The sequence below is a fragment of the Ischnura elegans genome, chromosome 4 (assembly GCF_921293095.1).
Source record: "Ischnura elegans chromosome 4, ioIscEleg1.1, whole genome shotgun sequence".
In the NCBI taxonomy this organism is placed as follows: domain Eukaryota; kingdom Metazoa; phylum Arthropoda; class Insecta; order Odonata; family Coenagrionidae; genus Ischnura; species Ischnura elegans.
The window spans coordinates 70,916,193-70,934,825 of NC_060249.1; the positions used below are offsets into that span (position 1 = coordinate 70,916,193).

Consider the following 18,633-nt stretch of genomic DNA (forward strand, 5'->3'; position numbering starts at 1 on the left):
TATTACAACGCCTCCTTTTTCATGTGCTCATGGAAATGTTGCAGTCACAGGTACAAATATCTAGGATGCATCGGCCCACTAAGGTTCAAGTGGATAGCGGTGTAATACTAGTGCCAGCCAAATCGCTCAAATTTTCTCCTATCTCATTATAAAAATAATATAAAAAGTTAAATAATAATAATATAGGAAAGGGTGATTTCTCCTCTTTAAAATCCAAGCCAAATCCAAATTTACCAGTAGGATAGGTGAATTTCTTGTTGGTGTAAACCAGATGTCGAAAAAATTCGTAACCAAAAATATATTTACTTTTCTTCTGTGAAGAGAATCTAAGAACAAAGAGGTAGAATACAGAAAATATTAACAAATTTGGAATATAAAAAGCTTACTTAATAGACTTTGAAGAGCCGCCTCAGGAAACATTCAGTTGTTAAAAACTTTCTTGTAGAACCCTATTACAGAATTTTTACAACCATTTAAAGCAAATAAGAGCTTTCCTACTAGCATTACTCTGATTAAGCGTCATCGCATTAGGAAAGCTTATGGTGTAGAACAAGGTATTTAAATCTCCCCGCGACGCAATTCTTGCCCTTTCTCAGCTCCTGCTATTCTCTTTATTCTCTCGAGGGTGGTGTGGTCGCCCTTCCCCGCAACACTCATGGGAGGAAAATCTACAGAGACCTTTCACTGCTCCGTACTCGACAGTGCATGAGCTAATGCCGTGAATAATACCAGGAGGATGCGCGCTAAAAGACTTTTGTTTCAAACGGCCGCTTCACGACTGGCTGGACCAACTGTTTCCCCTGGACCTGCGAGCCCTGACCAGCATTATTTTTCCCTTCCCTTGTGCAAGGCATGAGAAACATTAGGGTCTGAGAAATAGGATACAAAGTATTCTGTCGAAACAAGGAATCTAATTAGGATTTTCCTTCACCTGGTACATCAAAGATGAACCTCAAGCTTAAAAAGGTTGGTGGGAAATATGAGGCCCATGCAATTATCAAAGAAAATTGAAAATATAATCTGCTCACATACTTCAACGAAAGATTGCTACAAGAATTAGACTGTGCCATATTATATAGAAATTGCTCTTGAAAATCCTCGTTTTTGCACAAGCTCTAATAAGTACCACTTTACTAAGCATGGGAAAAACGTTGATACCTGCTGGAGTAAGTACATCAATTTCATAAATAACTGACGCAGCGGCAGCCATACCTTAAGAACTATGATTAAAATTAAATGTAAGCAATTAACAGTACTGCTCGAGTTATTTGGAAATTAATTCTCTTGGGGATCAAGTTGAAGTAGTGGCTAGATTCACTATTACAATCCATTTTCGGGTGTACGTCTGCGTGCTTAATATTTAAACTCGACGTTTCGTTCCTCCTGCTGGGAATGTCGTCAGGTCAGAACCTCAAAACCAAAATAGTGGCTAAATAGTAATACATTCAGGGTGGCTAAATAATAAACAAAAAATTAAACTTTCCTTTCGATTGGTTTGAACTATGGTATAAAAAAGAAATGAGAATAAAATAAGTTTTTCGGTATTTCAAAGAATGACAAATTGAGGAATCGGCTAAGGCTTAGGTGGATTTAAGGAAATTAATTGGAGTTCAATAATATTGCCAACGAATCATAAAATATACTTCTATACAATTGCTTGAAAATGTAACTTTGCGTATGGTGCATTCATATGACAATAATAGAATTAGGGATATAACAAACTATATATCACCATTACCAAAGTCTTGCAACTTAACCCTCCCTACCTACCTGGGGTCTTTTTTGACCCCAGCTCATAGAAAAATGTGAATAACTTTTTAACTTTTACAGTTTAATTCATATTATTTTAGGAATGCTCCTATAAAACAAGTTTACATCAATTCCATTTTTCATTTTCAAAGCATTTGCATCAAGAATCCTAAAAAAAAATAATTTCTGGCTTGGGGTCAATTCTGACCCCAGGTAGGGCATGTGGAACTAAAATCTCCCCGATCGTGATTCAACACCTGGAGGTGAATTATCATCGTCTTTCATAAATAATTGAACAAATGTTTGCTTTTTTTGATGACTCTGTCATGTAAGGAATAAATATTAGCATTTTAATCATAAAATGAGTAACATATTGAATGTTAAAATTATTAGAAGGGAAGAACATCGTAGAAGATCGCCATGGATTTTTTGGGTGTATTTCCTTCGCATGTGATACCGAATTTGATATAATGGTAATATACACCGTCGTATTGAAAAAGCTTTATTACCACTTAGGGAAATGAATAGAGGATTAGCTAACCAAAAGCAAAATCTATTCCATACCAGCAGTGTCAAATGATTGAACTTGGAGACTAACTCATAAGCAGTCAATCATGTTCACCTCACCCCATCTCATAAAAACAGCTGAATAATACCAAGTGATTGCTAGCAAACTACGTTTTCAGCTTGCTCTGCAGCTTCCAACCCAAATATTATCAGCGCAGAGCTAATTCTTCGCCATCAGGGTGTTTTCTTTGTAATCAGCAAGGCCTAGTCAATGTTTTCTCCGGGCGTCGTAATATTCGTCCACTGAAATAAGCTCAGCTGATACAGAGAGATAACTTGTGGTCGCTCCTCTGATGATTGTAGAAGCCCTCATTGCTCTGCAACTTTGAATCTAACTGTTATCTTCGCAGAGCTGATTCTTCATCAACAGTGTGCTTTCTTTGTAACCAGCAATCTCTCTCAATTGTTCTCTCCACTCGTATCTTGACTTACTTACAATTAGTAGTAGTATTCGGCCTCTGATATGAGCTCGGCATATACAGTGAGAATCGTCACTTGTGGTCACGCCTCCGTCGACTGCAGAAGTCATAGCTAACCTTTGTATCCGGCTCAAGAGTATCTCCCACATTCGAATTATTAGCGGACCGGTAAGTGTTTCTTTGTAAACCATAGTACTACCTACCAACTACTTCAGTACTAATTTTATTTCCTTTACGGGAAATTGTTCTGATTCATATATTTACTAGGTTATATGAAGTTTTTGAAGCCTCTCGTAGTTCCACTTTCCTTTTTTTTCAGCTCCCGTGAGGAAATAATCACAATATTTTTGTGAGGGTTTTGAAGGAATCGATGTGTTTTAAATATTGCATCTAGTGGATTTAAGAGCAAAGCAAAAAAAATCACTTTGTCAACGGCATATGCATTTGTTGAATGGTTAGTGTTGTTTTATTTGCCAAGTGCGATGTAATTGCAACTCCTACTTATTAGGGTGTATTCTTATGCATATCTCCTCTTGTCGAATGTAGGATTAGGTTATACAGGAATAATTCCTAATTATGGCAGCCTATAGAGTCAAATTTGCTCCTGGATACAGCGAGAACGAAGCTCTTACCGATTTATTTGGCTCAGATGAAGAAGACATTCCAAATGAGAGTGATGGAAGTGAAGCAGAGGAAGACAACATGGAGGTGGAAATAGAAGACCAAGAGGAGGATGAGGAAATACAAGATGAATATGTCAAAGACGATTCACGGTTCATGGTGAGTAAAGATGAAAAAATAAAATGGGATACTGTGGAGCCAAAGACGCCTGGAAAAATACTCTCCAGGAATATTATCAGGCAGGACGCAGGTTTCCCAGGACATATTCAGTGTGTGGAAAAATCTGAATTTTTTCGATGCTTTATAACTGATTTAATGGTTAAAAATATTTGTCAATACACTAATCAACGGGCAAATCAAATCAAGGATAGGAAAAGCTTACGCAAATGGAAGAACCTCGATTCCATTGAGTTTTTAGCTTTTCTTGGCCTGTGTATCACATACGGTGTTCAGAAAGGGCGAGGAAAACCTTTGAACGAATTTTGGTCAGATGAATTTGGATTTCCAATTTTTAAAGCAACTATGTCAAGAAGTCGCTTTGAAAATATTCTAAGCTGTTTAAGATTTGATAATAAAGAAACTCGGGAAGCACGCAAAAGGGAAACAAAAAACAAGGCAGAAGCTGTGTCAGAAATGATGAACTTATTTTCTAGTGCATGTAAAAGTTCATTCATTCCGGGTCCGAATATCACTGTTGATGAACATTTATGTACTTTTAGAGGAAGGTGTGCTTTTAAAGTATATATTCCCTCGAAACCAGGAAAATACGGCATTAAAATTTGGATGGCTGTGGATTGCGAAAATATGTACATTGCAAATTTGCAAATCTACGCAGGTAAACATGGAGATATGCGTGAAATACAGCAAGAGAAGCGGGTAGTAATGGATCTGGTGAGTCACTTGAGTGGGTCTGGTCGAAACATCACCACAGATAATTTTTTTACAAGTTTTGATCTTGGCCAAGATTTATTAAAATTATCCCTAACACTCGTGGGTACAATGCGAAAAAATCGCAGGGAATTGCCACCAATAATGCTCCCATCAAAAAACAGGGAGATTAATTCCTCAAATTTTGCATTTTCCCATAACACACTTTTGACTTCTTATGTCCCCAGCAAAGGAAAATCAGTGGTATTATTGTCTACTCAACATAAGGCATTTGAAATATGTTCCTCTGAAAAGAAAAAACCAGAAGTAATTCTCTATTACAACTCAACAAAATTTGGTGTGGATACTGTGGATCAAATGGCTCGACAGTATTCTGTAAAAAGAGGGACTAGACGATGGCCATTGACTATCTTCTTTGATATCGTGGACCTTGCAGGTATAAATGCATATCAAATGTATTTGAGAAAATACCCCTCTTTCCGCGGAAAAAATTCTAGGCGGCGGTTCCTTTTAGAATTAGCAAAAGAATTGATAACGCCTGAAATTCATCGTCGAATAGGAAAAACCGGTTGCCAAACAAAAAGAATTCAGACTGCCATAAAAAATGCTGGGATTGGCAACATTCTGCCAGAAAATGAAATCGAAATTATGTCCAAAAATAAGCGTGGTAGATGTTGCATATGCCCACGTAAGAGTGACAAAAAAACCAATACTCATTGTAATATTTGCAATAGATATGTGTGTAGTAATCATGTTCAAAAGAGAAGCATCTGTATGCAATGTGACAGTAATGGTAGTGGAGATGAAGATTCAGATTAAAATTTGCCACAAATATTTTGAGTCATCAGAATTTGTTAAAATATTTTATTTTTATTACAATTTCTTTGTAAATTGTAATAACAAAGTTTTAAAATTACAGTGCAAATGTTAACTTTTAAAAATATGCATTCAGATAATCAAACTATGTACTTAAATATGTAGTTCTATTGTGTCCTCATTCAATTCTAAAAATTGTAATATTTTTAATTTTTTGTAAATTATCCAATGTATATATTGGAGTGGGATTTTTCTGTTAATTGACCTGTTATGTGTTCAAATAAAATACTCATTAATATAAGTCATTGGAGTATTATTTTTCATTAAAAAAATAATATCCACGATGGGGTCAAAAAAGACCCCAAGTAGGTAGGACGTAATTTTTTTAGTAACAGGTGGCGAGGGTTAATATGAAATCGGTTTGGAGTAGGTAGTTTTATTCAAAATTGTGAATGAATGATTAAAAATTGATGAAATTAAATTTCTAAAAAGAGCCTACTCAACTATATGAATGTAACAAAATACTAAACATAGTAAGGGTATTACCATTTAGCCAAATAATATTTTACCATTTTTATCATGGCCTTATATGCCTACGTATCATATTGGTACGAAGGACGTTGATTAAAGAGCCTCTTTCGCAGTTATCGGAGCACGCGCGGAGAGAGAGACCCTTCTCTGATCTCAGATGACCAATTCACGGCTGCTTGCTCCATTGTTTCCGCTGGTGGACGTGCCCTGACCGTCATTGCTTTCTCCTCCCAGTTCCCAGGATCAAGCTCTTTCTCGCACCCATATTTGTGCAGCAACGGCCATGTAGTGCGAGGCAGACAGAACGAAAATCATCAAATCTTCTTCCTAAAGCTAGGCATCAACTAGAAGATATAGGAACAAGTAATGTCGGTACAAAGGATTTTTGCTGATCTCAAGATATTTCAAGGTCGTACCTGCGCTTAAGAATAAAACGTCGCATCAACCTTGAAAAATTGGAAATATTTGACGAGAAGACGGTGGACACTGCAATGAAGCGAATAAAAAGTATATCATAAAATTGTATGGAACTACATATAACGATCTTCTTCGGTATTTCGGAACTAGAGCTAGTAGGAATTACAAGAAGTGTATCTAGGTATGTTTATGAAGTGCCAAGAATGGCGATTAGAGAAAATGGATTAGATCAAAGGCTAATGCACGTCAAAATGTCAATTGTCGCGACCCAAGGTCTTAAAAGATACCTTTACAGATATAAAACATTGAATTTTATTTTTTTAAGGCATAAAGGATGAGGAAAACTAGCACTTAAGTAAGATCTTTTAAACAATTTATACGGTAAAGTATAGTTGTGGACATATTCAAATGGTCAGAAATTCAGGGGATGCGTACGATGCACAATGTAGCCACATTCTTCCGATGGGCTACTTCAAAACGTTCATAATGCACAGTGATCATACGCCGGAGAGCGAGCTGTTTTAATATTTTGTGTTAGAAATCTTTTTTAACCGTTTCAGACCTCTGCGACTTCGGGCAATAATTAAGGCTGTTAATCGGCATAACACAGTGTTTTTCCTGGATCAATACTCAAAAACGTAAAAATAACCGAAGAGCACCTGAAGACCAATTCTATTGAAAGCTAATCACCATATAAATACTTCCGAACATAAATAATAATAGATGGTAGAAAAGGGAAGGAGTCAAAGCTATTAGGATAATGGGCAGTCCTCCAAAATTATATTCTCCTTGCTTGTCCAGGAATAAGTGAGAAAATGTTGTTAATCACTGGGGAAATGCCACAAAGCAATCCAAATTCAAGGGTTTATTTTTTCATTAACTTTTTTCTAAGAAACCACATTCCAGGGTAAGTTCTTTTTCGAGGTCAAAAGCTGGAATCCACCGCAATAACTCCACAGTAAACATTAGGCGGGGAAAACCTCACCAAATGGCTGGACCTAAGACACAACTCGGCTTTCCAACTCCGAACAGAATTATGGAGCATAAAACCACTTTTGCGACCCGTGGAATCGAGACAAAGACCCCCTTCCGAACACTACCGCCGAAGACAATCGAAAAAAAGAAGGAGAAGCGAAGGCAGAGCCCGTTTTTCATCGCTTTTCACAGAAATGAAAGATCGTCATCGGCAGAGGCGAGGGAGGAAGGCCATGAAAAAAAATTGATCGCCCGCACCGCCTTAAATAATTTTCCCATTTCTCCTTCCGAATAATATCCGCCTTTTGCGCTCGGGTTCGATTTTTTTTTCAGCCACCGAAAAACCCATCGCTCGGCAGCATTCAATTTTTTTTTCGGCGGGCTTCCAGGGAAAAGGACCACACCCCCTCAATATTCCCCGCCTCCCACCTCTGCGGCCTTTCAACCCCTTTTCTTCAGGTGGAAGAGGAGCTCACCCGTTCATATAAATGACCTTCCATCCCCTTGAGGCCATCACGAAGGGGGCCCGTAGGAGGTAGAGGATACCTACCTTCCCTCGAGGTATGCAATGTGGCCTCGGGGGATGGGATACGCCCCCTTCTCACTCCACAGTTAGGGAGCTGGGCAGAACGGGCAATTAAGGGATCGTCAGGAGAGAGAAGAGGAGTGGAACACGGCCACATAGCACAGAATGCGATGCTACGCTATCGAGTAAATAATGAGATAGCTAAGGTTTATGCAATGGGATCCAACCGAATACGATGCTACGTAAGAATGGAAACTTTTCTTATTATTTGTTCCTGACTGCCCTGATTTATTTTCTTGATTTGTTAAAGAGTACGTCTCCCCATTTAGGGAGTAAGGGCCGAGAGGGCTATAAAGGCGTCTTATTAAAATAAATAATTGTAATTTTCCGAGATTTAAAATTTTATTACGACTTTGGTTTCAATGTTACCACATTATATTCAAGGTCAACCCACAATGAGCTTCTCTTTTACTTCCTAACGAACCCTTCATAGAAATCCGAGGATTCAAGCGTGATGGAGTGAAATACTTGCAATTTTCCACTATTGGAAAATGTATAACGACCTTGGTTTTAATGCTATTACATCTTATTCAATGTGAACCTACAATATAGTAACTTTTAAACCTAGATCGTAATATATTTTACAGTCGTTGAAAATTGCAAGTACATATTTCAACATGGAAAAATTCCACTCCATCATGCTTGAATCCTCGGATTTTATTGAAGGGTTCGTTTGGAAATAAAAGAGAAGCTCGAGGCATAAAAGCCGCCACGCACGGAATGCAGTGCTAAGCACGAGGGCATACTATAGCTAATATACGGTCCCTGAAATCTCCCAAACAGATATCTCTTCGTCCGAAGCCAAACACGATAGAACAACGCCGAATAACAACAGAATATCTCACCCCAATACCGTTGGTAAGGCTATGTAAGACAGCAGTAATATATTTCCTGAATTCTCCATAAATCATATATATATTAGTTCTAAGACTGAAAACCACGGCCCGTGTAGTAATAATATTTTTTAAATTACAGTCGTTTAGGTTTTCACCGCTAATTTTCCCCTTCCCACATCGAGATTCCTCTTTTATAGCAGTGTAACACATTTAATTCTTCATTTTATCCATGATCCCTCATGGAGGGCCCAATTGGCAAAACCGCGTTTCCGTCTCAGCGAGCACTACGCTCAGCTAAACATATCCTCATATCCATGGAAAAGTATTATATGTACAGGCTTTTTTTTAACTATCCCGGGATATATACCTGTACTTACATTTGATTACATACATTATTTAATGAATAGGGTACAAATTCGTGATTAAGAAAAATGCACGTAAATTGACAGTGAAACTTAGAAAGATTAAACATTCAAAAATGGAGACCAACAAGTCAAATCAGGAATGTCCAAATGTCCAGTGAGTGGATTTATGTTTTAATATAATGTACCAAGTATGGGCTGCACTTTGACGTGAATAAACTAATTTGGTGTAATAATTCGATATAATTAACAAAATTCACATTATTTCTGCTAAAAATTGTATTGGAAAATTACTTTTGCTAAAATACTAATCATATTGATCTCTGAAACAATTGAGGAAGCATACCAGCTAGTTTTTTGCGATGATTTTGATGATGATTTTGCAGGATTCCTTTCATAATCGATATTCAGTAGGCGGTACTTTCCTTAGTACAATTCTAAGGTTGATTGCTTGAATTAGTGCGGCTAGTTTCTTTCTTGACAATAACCCATGCAGCGATATCTTCTGTGATATGTGGAGAAATCTTACGAGTAGACTACTTCCTTATCCTAACTCCTTATTTATAGTATCTTTGTCCAGTCATTTTATTTATTTATTTTATTACACCATTTTTAATATTTAACCTGTCCTTCACATTATTGTAACACTTGTAATTGAAGTCACCTGTTAATGTTAAATAAATTTTTATTATTAAAAGAATTCTCAAGCATTGGGTGTGAAAGTGGTGGGGTAGCCTGGAATTTCTTTCGGGGGGGGGGGGGGGTCCGAAACCATGGGGGATATTTTCGAAAATAATTACACAGTTTTAAACTAATTTTTAATATTTTTCATAAACAAAAAAAAACTTCATTTGTCAGATTTTGTGAATTCATGACTTTTTTAAATGTTTTGTTTTCTTTAATGAAGGAAAGTATATTGTGTTTTTATGTTTCGGAGGGGAGTGTCCGGACCACTCGGACCTCCCCCCTCGCTACGCCATTGCACTGCGTCCCTTCGTTGCGATAATATTTTACCCGAGTAGCATCGCATTGGGTGGGCGCTGCGGCCTTAAAGTCGGGGCGTGGCGAAATGGTGGCTGATATGGGAAAGACGAAGAAGAGGAGGGTTTCCTTAACACTCTGCCGAGCACGGAGTGGTATTTGGTTCTCGTGAGTGTGTGTTGGGATGGCCCATTGGAGGACTGGCATCTGGGTGCGTTCGAGGCACTCATTATAGGGAAGAAAGTAACAGCTTGCTACTCACGCAGTTTTCGGCGTAAGCCGTCGCGCCGTAAGGTTGAAGAAGAGGCCCTTCCGCCACGCCCAGTCTTCGCGCATAGCCGCTTGGGTATTTCGCTCTTCAAGGACTAGCGTGATTTTCACTCCCTGAACTCCGTTTAGGGAAGTAGGCATTGGGGACAGAGTCGATCCCAGTAGAAAAACTGCCTAGGTAAACCTGCAAAGGATAACAATTAGTTGTGAAAACTAATGATGTGGAACCCAAATTTTTCCTTAAAAATACTCATTAAGAGTCTCAAAATTAACTTAAATTTATCGAGAAAAATTACGTATCACTCAAGGAAGAATTTTCACAAGAATATTCAATTCAAAATACTTAAGTTCTGATTTTTGATTTTTTTCACTTACGATAGATTATTAATGCCTCCTAAGCTCAAAGAAATAAATTTTGGAGATACCTACTTAGCACGTTCAATGATAAACAACATTAACCCAAGAAAATCACCAGCAATAAAGAATGAACGAAAAGGTAATTTATATGTTTACATAAATTCGCAATGTCGTTGAGCGAAAATAATATTGACATAGTACGTATAAAAATAAATATGGTAATATGTTCGAGGTTGAAACTTGCTAGTAAGAAAGGATGAGAATTTTGCTCCCAGTGAAATGAAAACGAATTCCAAGACACACCCTAGAATTGTGAATAAAAGGTACAGCTACAACACAATCATATTCTTGAAACTTCGCTGAACTACGTTCTGCACATTCAGAGCAATGAAATTTTTTATTGCATTGATTTACTGTAGAGCTATTAGAGTACATTTACCTTCAACGAATCTTTCCCACAGTTATCGATTTCATGTGAAAATATCTTTGAATCGTTACTTGTAAATATCCTCAATCTCTGTTAAACGTTTAATCACTGTAATTTTAATTAACACCAAAATGATAATCCACTAGGATGCTAGCTTAACTTTTTTGATAACGTTTTTCTGTCACTCAAATACAAAAACCACAAGGAAATGCTTTCCACGATATTATCCATGGAGAACATGAAGAGACACATATATTGAAAAAAATGCTTGATAAAAAATACTGACGGTGAATCCACAAATCCACCTTTGAAATTTCACCGAATAATATTTTACTAATGCAATCGAGCAGACGGCAGCATATCAACGCTAAATGGAGCAGAAAATGCGAAATTTATTAATTCAAAACGGCATTTTGGTCACGAATAAGGAAATATGGACTGCTATTTCATTTAACCATTAAAACGTGCTCCACTGAACACACGCTATCCATAATTAACTTGTCAAATAACGTGGCACTAATCTCTCAACCATGAAGGCAGTAGAAAGTGATGTATTTGTCAAGAGGCAAGGAAAAGAGATATTAATGACTTTAAATTCAAATATAGCCCAAAGAAAACTTGAGAAATGAATGTCATGATGACTCGTTTAAAAAAAATGACCGACTAAAATGTTTAATCACTACCCAGTGGTTCCTCGGACTATATAAGCATTAATGGCCGAAATTTGAAAAGGACGGTTCGACCTGTTTGGGATGGCAAAATATGAGCTGAGCCATAAAAAAGTACACCGTCATGGCAAACGCGACGCATCACGATTTATAAAGAAAATATTTCCGCCGCATGACTTGCTATAGGGGTATAAATTCAACGAAGGACGCCATCCTCATTAAGCTCCTAAATTTAAATATTCACGCATTCAACTCTATTATTACGATCCTGAGAGTTTTTCAAAATGATTTTGCAAAATTTAGAAGTGGAAGAGATGAACAAACTCAGCGTGCGCATCAGTATATCACTCGTATAAGTTAGGATTAGCATTGAGTGAAAAAGACTTCTATTATTATTCCTAGCATCAGTTCGCTAAACTATTTACGAAACTCAAAGTGTCATGAAATGATCATTTACGCATCAAATAAGTTCAAGAACTCAATGTAAGATACTTTCGTTATTTTTGTTGGGAACATTTCAGATAAAGTATTGACCTTTCATGCATAGACGGAAGGACGCGAAGAAAATGGGCTAAAGAAGAGGTAAATGGGAAGAACTTCAGTATTATATTCTTGGTGCGAGAATTGTGCACAATTGAACGTTATATTCCGTTGGAGATGCTGCCAAAATAATTAATTTCTTCCTCCATAGACTCCAACTCTCAGTGCATTTATATGTGAAAGAAAATTAATTATAGAGTACCACAAGTGGAATTTTGATTATTCGAGTTTTCTATTCATTTATAAACTAATTTTACGGCAAAGGAAATAAATACTTCGAACATTACTAAAAATCGGCGTCCAAAATTTATCTTCCTTATTTCTTCAACCCCATTCGAAAATATGGCATAAACTTTCGCATTCAGTTACCTCTTATAATTTGACAGATCCAAGAGTATAGAACTTGACTTTTTTAATCTCGATAAATGTAGCAAGTGACCATAAAATAGATACACTCGTGCATCTTCGCAAAGGTATTATGCAGTAATAATAAAATAGCAAAGGTATGAGGAATGTTTTCGAATACAATTCAATCTTATAGTATAGTTAGCCAAGTAAATGCTTGCTATAAAATTTGACTTAATTTGCATTTAACATTTAAGAAACTACTGCCAGTGGTCGAAAAATGAGTGTAACACTATTCTAATCGTTCCTTCTACTCTGCCTTCTCAGGAGGAAATTTCATAAGCTATTATATTTCATATCAGTTTAATGGCATCGTTCCATTTAAGTCTTCCACATGGGAAGCACTCGGTCGTATAAATCCATTATGCATGAAGAGGGATTTCATGGTTGTCAGATAGTTACTGTTAATTCCCAAACGAAGAGAGGAGATAGCAACTCAATAAACGCTTATGGCATAATAAGCTTTCTGTGCAAATAGAGAATGAGGAATGGATAAACGGATAACCGCTATGTTTCAAGACACCAGTGCAAGTAGTAGAAATGATAATAGCGGACTTCTGAACCAAAATTGGCGCAGGGAACTCCAATAGAAGAGACACAAATAGAGAAAAACAAAAGAATAATAAACTCTGAAGAAGCCAGATATTATAGCGCTTCACACAGAGTATTTTAGTACATTACACTGAAAGTAATAGGCATTACTTTCAGCGAATATTGATGATTTTTACCATAGCCCCTTCAAGGACTTAAAGAATATAACAAGTTATATCCTGCAGATCTGTCGGTACTGAACGTATTTTTGCAAAGCAGAACGTAACAGTGAATTGAAATCGTATTTTAAAGGTAGGATAAAAGTACGCAACAAATTTCCTGAGATTTTCCCGATATTAAGAAATTGAATCAGAAATTAAAGGACTTAAATCATCCAAAAGAACCTCATTCAGCCAATGAAGAGATATGTGGAAAAATGGCTATTAAATCCATTTATTCAGGGGCGAATTCAGTTAAAGGAATGAAAAAATGTATTCTTTTAACCCTCTCATTAATAATCATTCAAGTTTCTCCATAACACAGAAGCCACGGAGCAACTCCCGCTAAAACCCTCTCATTTGATAAATCTTTTAGCAAGAACCTATCCCAGACAGTGTAACAGCTTATTTCATTATACAAAAATTAGAATCAATCAAAGGATGTGAAAATTCCTAAACTAATGAATTATTAAATTTTAACAATAAATTTTTAATATTACAGCAATTATGTTTCAAGTCTAAAAATGATCTATAAATAATGGTTTTGCGGGTGGACATTTGTTCTGAGGACGCAGGTGTACCACGAATTTCTGACCCTAGGATATACATCAGGGGTAGGAAACGTTTGATACATGCGGATTCGCACCTTTTAATTAGAATGTACCCGATAGCCGCATTTTCAAGCTACCGAAACAACGTTGTTCAAAAAACTAGTATTTCTCCAGTGTAATTCTATAAAATTATAGATACCAAACTCAACTTGGGCGATAAATACATTAAATTCATTATTTTCAACTTAAGTAAAAAAGAAATGCTATCGTCTACTTGAGCGGGCCGCATGAGGCTCTCTAATGTGTAGCCGGATCTAATTTACATTACTGCGTGGGTTGCGAATTCTGGGAATTTACCAAAATATTTCTTCGAAATTTTATTGCTATTAGGCTTGAGAAATGCACATTTTAACTCGCGTTACAAATATTGCAAGGATACATCCATAAATAAACAGTATTAGCGCGAGACGCATGCGGTTTTTTGGGTTTTCCACCTATTGTATAGAGGAAATAAGACACAAGAAAACCATAATCAGGGGCCTGCTTTGAGAGAAAATGTCCTCGACCCCACCGGGAATTTTCAGAGAATTTGCCGTTGCGTCCACTTAACGCCGCATGAGGCAAGAGATTTCCACCCCCAAAGTTTTCCACGCATCGACTTGCCTTTGCTACAACGCACCCCGCCTTCTTCACAATTACGAGGACGAAGGAAGGAAGAATATGGGGAGATACAGATGCTGCGCATGAAAGCAGGAGTATACTCGAAACACTGTATCGGGAGTCGATACGAGCCAAGTCCCCTCTCTATCCTCGACGCCGTTCAAGTCGCAATCATCAAACGTTCCTGAGAGGTAAAAGTATAAAGAAAGAATTAAAGTTGAAAAGGAAAGAAGGTTGAGAGGTGGAAAGTCAAGCTGAGGACATAAAACGGAGGATGAAATTAAATACGGCGCGGGGAAATTGGATTTTTAAAAGTTGCGAATATAACAATGTAAGAGAACAATGACAGATAGTCAAAGGATTGAGTATTGAAAAAGTATTGCTGGAATGAAGCCTTTAATTATTCGGTCCTAGTGATTGTGATAGACCGAAAGCATTGAATTCTTACGATAGAATTGTAATCTTCTTTATTCAATGTATATCTCACACAATGAAACAGGAAAACAATGATCATTAATAAAGAACGAATGTACACAATTTCAATGAGTGTAAGTAATATTGGCCCAAGTATATGGGAAAGTAAAAAAAAATAGTTGCATATACTTTGAATGGCTCTGAACACTATTCTACTAAGAAACGATGTTTTCCTAGAAAACAAGGAAGGATCGGAGCAACAACAAAAATTTAAGAGGCGAGCGTATGTGAAACGGTTAAGAATTTGCCATTCCGTGACTACAATCACTGAATTAATTTACAAGTTTGTATCCATTTTTATCCATATACCCAAATCGATTAATTTGACACAATACATTATTCATAAAAGAGAAGACTACTTGCTTATACACATTCTATCTTTTCACTTCCAACTAATAGGTAATAGGAGAAGTTAAGTACCATGCAAAAGAACATACAGGACGATGCGATACGATATTGCATGAAGGAAAAGTGAAAGGGAGCATTCTAGAAGGCTTTAGGTTCGAACAACATAAGGTAGGTACATAATAAGCGTAAAAGCACGCTATATAATGGAATAAGGTAGTTAAAACAGATCATGGCCTCATGATTTATCACCATGTACTTCCTAAAAGTATTTTCTTAATTTACCCATTACGCTTAAGAAATTGAATTAAACAGCTTTAAGCTTGTCTTCAGATATTTTATAAATGCACTCTTAGTATATCTTCTTCAACCGATGAACCGAGGTAATCGCAATATGCTCTAAAGTTTACCGCACGCACAATTACGGCACAAACATTCCTATTTAAGGCAGAGAGAAAATTAAATACAGTCCAAAATTTGAGAATAAGAGCCCCGGAGAGAGAGACCTCCTAAAGCTCCTTTCACTACTAATTAAGGTGATAATACGAGCTCCATGAGGCGAAATTGCCTGCCTAAAGACTACTGAATGATGCAGCCGAGAGGGAGAGAATGTATATTAAATACAGGGAAATAACCTAAGGATTAGGAGTCGAGCAGAGGGTAGCCAACTTAGTAGTGCTCCGGAACCCTCGAACGAAAAATCTCCTCCAGGCATCTTCATATCATGGGCTATATTACCCCTTCCTCCAATTTCCCTACCCCCCGATGCTCCAACCAACCAATGCCCGCTCAACCCTTCACTACTCTCCTCTCTGCCACCCCCGTTTTCTTCCACAATCTCCCTCTAGACCTCTCTAGAGGTCGCAAAACCTCCCCTTTCCTCCCCAATTCCCAAACCACCCACCTCCCATCCTCCATCCCCAAGTGCCTTAACGATTGCTTCATTATTTCAACCCGGGTGGTAGGGATTGGAGAGGAGTGAAAGGCCTTCCTTCCATGCCAACAGTTTTGGCTCGGATTGAAAGGATGCTCGGAGGAAGAATGAGGAGTATACGAGGCCATGGGAACCGGAGGAGGTAAGATTCGAAAGAGAAGGAATGAGGAGATAATACGGAAGGAATGGGAGAAATAGCAATTGTTAAGTGTGCGGGGAAGACATAAAATGGAAAGTAAAACATTGAAAGTAAACCTCTAACACTAAAAACTCTACTTCATGTTAGAACATTTAGTATACAACAACTTGCAAGGATGAAATTTTGGATTGGCAATGCCCAACTTATTGGTGGATATACTTAGGTGAGTTATTACAAAACTTTGAATGTAATTATTGTAAGAAAATATAATCCACAAAAACTTGGAAGGGACGAGATCTTATATTGATAACGCCCAATATCTTTATTATTTTACTTAAATAAGTTATTATTTGACCTCAAACGGTGGGATTAAGATTTGAAAGAGGAGAGGAAAGGAATAAGAAAATTATAATGGAGGAATGGAACAGACACTAATTGCTAACAATGTGGGGAAGACAAAAAACGGATTTAAAGTAAACCATTTATCTCAAAATCTCGTTTCAAAAACTGCTTCATGTGAGAAAATTTAGTTTACAAAAACATGCAAGGATTGAAGTTTTATATTGACAACGCCCAATATATTTATATTTTACTTATGCAACTTGTGACGGTGAGATTAAGATTCGAAAGAGGGGAGATAAGGAATTGGAAAATAATTGGGGAGGAATGAAAGAAATATTTATAAAGAATAAGGGTAAGACATAAAATCGGTTTAACGTAAGCCATAAAGGCAAGAAAATGCTACAAGCTTCAACAACTGTTTATGCAAGAAATTTTTTAACTTTTTGAGTTATTAAGTAGCTTGAAATGATGTAGAAAATAATTTAAAATACAACTATCTCCCAGCTAATCATCTGCCTGGCTTTTAGTAACAAAATAAAAATTTAAGATATTCTCCGACATGCTTATCCAAAAGTACCACAATTGCAATGACTTTTCACGTGCCGAACTAAAGCTATTTGAAAGTATAAATAACGTAATTTGGGACCCTTTTACAGGTCTTTGTTTCTGAAATACCAGCTGTTTGAGTTTATTCAGTGCAAATAGAAAATATAGTAAAAGGGTAACAATAGTTAATCTTGAGTATCGTTCAGTGAAATAGCCATACACATTCAAAAGCAAAACAATTTTTACAAAACCCGGGATACATGCATATTTAGTCCAACCCTAATAAAGAAATCACTTGATTTTGGTGATTCTACTTTCAAAGTTATAGTTTCATAGAAAAAGGAATGGGAAATAGAAAACTCAGTTTTCAGTTGTGTTCGTTAAATGAAAAAAGAAAAACTCTTGTGAAGTTCCCAACAAATACTACGGCTGAAACATGGTAATGAGAACATATGTGGACCACCACTGAAAGAGATCGGCCCTCTTCTTAAATTACCCCCGTCATTCGGCTAAACGCAAACCATATTTTTAATTTTTGCCTGAAGGTACATTTTACTGTACATCTAGTCACAAGTTCACTAACCAGAACTAGTAAGAACTTAATGCTTTAAATATAGCTGAATGAAAAAATCAATTTTCGTCGAAGAAGTCATTCCCTTCATTCCGCTGCTATTCGTAATTTGGAGTGAAAACTCAGGGACGCTACCCGGCGGCTGAAAAGTCTGAGACTTCCTCAAAGATAGGGAGGGGAGAGAAAACCTTTGGTGATCGGTGAGGAGAAGCGAGTGACACTGAAACCCACCTTGTCACTTTTCGTGAAAGTTTTTTTCTCGCGAGTACCTACATTACTCGAAAAGAACGAATAACAAATGAAAACGTAGATTATTTATATATTTCATAGGGGAGGAATAGTTGAAAAACTAAAATTAAGCATATAGATAAGACAAAAATAAGATGAAATCGTGAAGAATATAAAAAGTAAACCATTAAAAAAAAGCCTCTACGAGTTTCAGCAACTGATTTTTGTAATCAAATTAAACGTACAACAATTGGCAAGGAACGAAACTTTAGATTCACAATATGCAGCTTATTTATTAACATACTCGCCTAAGAAGGCGATAAAGTCGATTGAAAATACAAACACCGCCCTAAAAAACTGCGTAATTTCATTGTTGAGCGTATTAAGCGATGATATATTTAGTCAGTGACCAATTTCAACCTCGGAACATAACTTTTGTTTCAATGCATTTAAAAATATAAAAATCTACTACTACTTAACGGCAGATTTCCAGCATACAATACAACTCGTTCAAATGCCTCATGTTCCTATCGAACCCACCTCAGGGCGGCATACTGTTTTGGAGATAGTACTCGTCGTGCTTCCGAAGATGACCCTGACTTCTAAAACGTCTTTTCTTAAACAGTTACAGATGCATTAACAGGTTTCTCCAAACAAAATAATGGGCTAAAAAATCTAA

At 36.9% G+C, this 18,633-nt stretch overlaps 1 long non-coding RNA gene across 1 annotated transcript; it reads left to right on the plus strand.

Moving 5' to 3' along the window:
• The first annotated feature begins 1,776 nt into the window (after nucleotides 1-1,776).
• Nucleotides 1,777-4,042, plus strand: LOC124156877. Its single transcript, XR_006864416.1, has 2 exons — nucleotides 1,777-2,903; nucleotides 3,055-4,042. It is a non-coding gene; the product is annotated as an uncharacterized LOC124156877 (long non-coding RNA).
• The last annotated feature ends 14,591 nt before the right edge of the window (nucleotides 4,043-18,633 follow it).